Source organism: Ascidiella aspersa, chromosome 3, assembly GCF_963924565.1.
Source record: "Ascidiella aspersa chromosome 3, kaAscAspe10.2, whole genome shotgun sequence".
In the NCBI taxonomy this organism is placed as follows: Eukaryota; Metazoa; Chordata; class Ascidiacea; order Phlebobranchia; family Ascidiidae; genus Ascidiella; species Ascidiella aspersa.
This window is the reverse complement of record NC_139449.1, coordinates 15626145-15630872: the sequence shown is the minus strand read 5'-3', so window position 1 is coordinate 15630872 and position 4728 is coordinate 15626145.

Genomic DNA, 4728 nt, shown 5'->3' with positions numbered 1-4728 from the left:
AACTTACGATTCTTAGCAAATCCAGGGAAAAATATTAATTGTAAATTCTAAATATAATTTTAACCCAAAACAGAGAATCTAAAAACAAAGGCCTAAAGAATAACTAACAAACAATATTATTTCACGTAGTAAGAAAGTAGTGGAGGATTGTGACAGAAACCGGGTCCGGCGCGCGCGACGTATGCTGCCCGCCCCTGTTATAAATGAATGCCTTTGAGCATGATAGGAAAGTTAAAGAATATTTGCAGAATGATAGTGTGGGGCACGGATTTAAGTTGTTGAACTTATAATAGTTTATTCAACGGAATTGCGTTCTAATTGACGCTTGCGTTCTGACTCCAACTTTAAGGTGCGTATCTAACTCGCGAGCCGCCACAAGACGTTCAGGTTATAGAATTGTATTACTCGATGAACGAACAACCAGTTTCAAACTAGTACAAGTCGATATCTAAGAAGATGTGGGCCAAGTTAAGATACACTTGTCAACCCGTAAGTAACTCTGGTGAGCCCCAAAAGAAACTACTTTTGAGTCCCGAAAGGAACTGGTTCTAAGTCCAATCCCGATTACTTATGAAGCAAAAACGAAATGCCAATTAAGATGTAACACTAGGGTGTAAGTTAGCGTTGCTTCGACGCGGAATGCGTATAACAAATAAATCTGCAACCACGCAGTATTTGCAAATAACACAGACGTATTCACGTATAAGTGCGAAAGCATTAACCAGCTGACATCAAATAACCCTACAGTGGTAGGGTCGAATCTGGATTTTGCGTTTGTGGGCAATTTTTTCAAGTGTTATCGCAAAGTAACTTAATAAGCATTTTTATGCTAATGACATGGACCTTGTTTACAACACCGGAATTGTAACCTAACAAACGCGAAACAACAAAAGTGCGACGTTTTTATTTTTTGTGTTTTGTTAGCATTGGTTTTGCTGTCATTTTTTGCGATCTTAAATGAATTCTTAATATACTTTTTACGCCACATATTATAAAAAAACGGTTTAACGTAGATAAGGTATCTTGTGCATACTATCACCCATTTAATGCCAAACAACTAAATTGGTTTGGACAAGTAAAGCTCAAAGGTTGAAAAAATCAAGTAAAATAAAGAACCAGATTTTTGTTGAATAGAATATATTTATAGCCTAATACGGCATCTTTAATTCCTTATTTAATTTAAGCCTCGTTACTTACAGTCAATGAAACATGCACGCACACACCAGAGGCGCCCGCAGAAAATTTTCCAGCAATCAGGGGCGTATCCAGAAAGTCGAAAAGGGGGGTCCTAAATTTTCAATTTAGGGAATTCCCCTATTTTGTTACTGGATGATGACGTCACAAAACAGTTACAGTATGACGTCATAGAATGGTGATTGCAAGACGTCATAAAAAAAACTAATCAGAAACAGCCAAATAACGTCCAGCAAAAGCGAACCTTTAGACGCAACGCGAACACGTCCTGTCAGGCGCCAGCTGCGAAACCACAGTGTGCAATCGCTAACCTCAGACGAAAAAATAAACCAAGACCGTGAAATATGTGTGATTAATTGTGGTAGAATCATACATAATTCGACTATTAGCAGCGCAGTTTTCAAGTTCCATAAACGAAACTAGCGCTAAATTCTAAGCACGCCTATCACCACCTGCAATACCAAACAAAGAACGTTTTTGCCTGGATGTTATTATGCAACGATTAGCGCAACATCTGCGCCGAGCTGTGTGCCAAGTCAGCTTAAATACAAGCTACGGTTGAGGGAAAATAAGTTGCGCCAATTGCACACTTAACACATGGTCTTAGAGCAGTGGTTCTTAACCTTTGGTAACCTGTCGAACCCCAAATTTTCTCAGTATTCGTTTCTTCCTCCTAGCAGCTGAAACTGGGTATGATCAAATTATAAACTTGCATTTATATGGGTTCACTTGGCCAAACTTTCTTTTTATAACGTACATGACACCTTGGAACATAAAAGAGATTCGAATTTAGCTTGGAATAACAGCATTTATGTTTCAGAGGACGTTCTCGTCGAACCCTTGAAACAGCTGCGTCGAACCCCAAGGGTTCGGTCGAACCCTAGTTAAGCACCACCGTCTTGTATGCTTAAAGAGCATAATTTTGCGTTAACTATCATTAGAAAACAATGGAGATTTTGAAACGCACACGACAGTTAAACAAATGCCGATGTTACACCAACATCGGATATTAGCGCAGAGACCGAACAGCGAGGAACATACTGCGCCTAACTCGATGTTTTTTAGCGAGAAAAAAATAAAGAAGGTTTGACTTAGCGTTGTCAATTGACGAAAACACACTTGCTAATTAGCCAACCTGAACGAATAACGAAAGAGAAAAACTATCCAGCGTTTACGGTCAAACAAACAAAAGACTGACCGAATCTGTCAATCAATGATGCAAGCAGGGCAGGCTAGAAACAGCTAGCCTGCAGTGAGGTTCGAACTCGCGACCACCGGTCAAGCCAAGACCGTCGCTCTACCAACTGAGCTACACAGGCTCAGAAAGTACCGAGTCGAGAAACAACCATACGCCAATGCTTGCTCAATCTGTTAATACAAGCAACTTCATATTGAAGGGGATCCGCAGTACCATATCATTTATTCAATGAAACATGCACACCCATATGTGTGTTAACAAATGAGATCTAAGCCCTTCTGAAGCTGCTTTTTAACTAACGATTAAGGCTTACGTTCCATTAATACAGCGAAAGCCATTGTAGACTCACCGAATCTGTCGATCAACGATGCACGCAGGTAAGGCTAGAAAAAACCTAGAGGTTCGAACTCACGACCTCCGGTCAAACCGGGGCCGTCGCTTTACCAACTGAGCTACAGAGGCTCAGAGAGGAGAGAGTCGAGAAACAAACATAGTCCAATTCTTGCACAATCTGTTAGTAGAAGCAACTTCTTATTGAAGGGTTAACACACATATATGTGTGCATGTTTCCATAAATATATGATATGATACTGTGAATCCCCTTCAATATGAAGTTGCTTGTACTAACAGATCACTTGTTTTTCTCGAACGAAAATATAAATTTCATAAATGTGATGTGTGTTTTTTTGTTTCGCTGTGATCGGATAACATGTAGCCTAGCCTTCATTAGAAAACAGAAAGGGCGATGATTGTCCCTCTACTGTTGACCGCTGATTGTGTTTAAAAGGGTTTATGACTAAATGCCTTCTCGACTGGCGTGGTATAGAAGTTTCCTTAAGTCGCTTGTTTATAGCCGATGGTTTCAAAAACTTTGTGACAATTTAACATCTAACCAAAGTGCATCCGAAGTGTGTTTCTGTAATCGTACGAAAAAATACTCGACTATAACACTTGGCTAAGCCACATATCTTACAGGTGACAAAAAACGTGACATTTATCGATCGGTAATTACAAGCAAACGTACACTTAACAACAATTGTTTAGATTTAGACTTACGTGATATTCAAGCAAATACGTAATCCCGGCACTAAACTGCGTCAGAAAAAAACTTTGAAAACAAAAAGTGCTTATACCCATGATCGGTTTGTGACGAAGGTCATTCGATGTGCGCGCTCATTAATCGGACATTCTCTCATACAAAAATTTTTTTTTTCTGTCTTGGAGCCCATGGATTTCTTTCGAATTTACGCTATCGCGGACTTCTCGTTTAAGAGGGAGTAATTCGAACGACGTCGCTCTGTCTGTCTCTTTAAGACCACATGCCGGCGACCGACCGGCGAACAAACTTTGACATTTATTATAAGAGATTTTTAGTTTTTATCACTGTTAGCCTACGTTTGAACGTAATGTTAGCCTCGTAATAAAAAATGTCATGTTCAACGAGGCAGAGTATCATCGTATTAAGTCGTGAAGATGGCAATTGATTGAAGGGCTTAAACCTTGGTCTTAAAACTTCATTTGTAGCAGACATATTAACTTCAAAACTGTTGTTACGCGAGTTACACTCTTAGTCTTACATACAGGTCTTATCTATTGTTTTCAGACAATCTTTACTTGAAACAAGATTTTGCCAAAATGAAAAATATAATGAAATGGAAACTTCTGCGCAAAGTGGCACTGGTCGACTGGTAGACTCTTTGTCAGGGTAATAAAAGCATTTTTTCTTGTATCAATTCCATATTGACATTTTCGCTATACAGAGGTTGCAATCGTCATGGTGATCTCACATAATAGACATTCCAAAGTTACAAACTCATTAGCATGACTTCTAAGCTTTTTCCACTTGTTGTAGGCCTACTGCGTTTCACATCAAAAATGTCACAAGTTAGTTAGCTACCGTTTGTGTTGTGACTGTGGTGTGATTGATAAATTTTGCTTTGGACCATTTCCATTTCATATCGGGACATCTGTCGACTCTATTTTGCTCGGGCCAACGGGGATTGTATTTTGCTTTGTGTGGCAATCAGTTTAATGTAACGCCCCCGTTTTCGTGACACCGCAATTTTGGTAGTTAAAAATTAGAGTGACAAAACTAAGTCGGGGCGCCCGATACATCGTTCCGGTTAGAGAATTTCAGCCGGAACGGCGTTCCAGTAAAACAATATTTAAAGGTATACGCCGTACCGGTAAAAATATGTGATTTTTTACCAAGCCATATGTCCCTTTTTGCCAGCCATCTCGTCATCTCTTTGAAGGTAATTAAACTAATAAACCAGCTTTATATTTGTGAACGACATCGAACGATAACCTCTAATTTCTTAATTGCATTATAGACG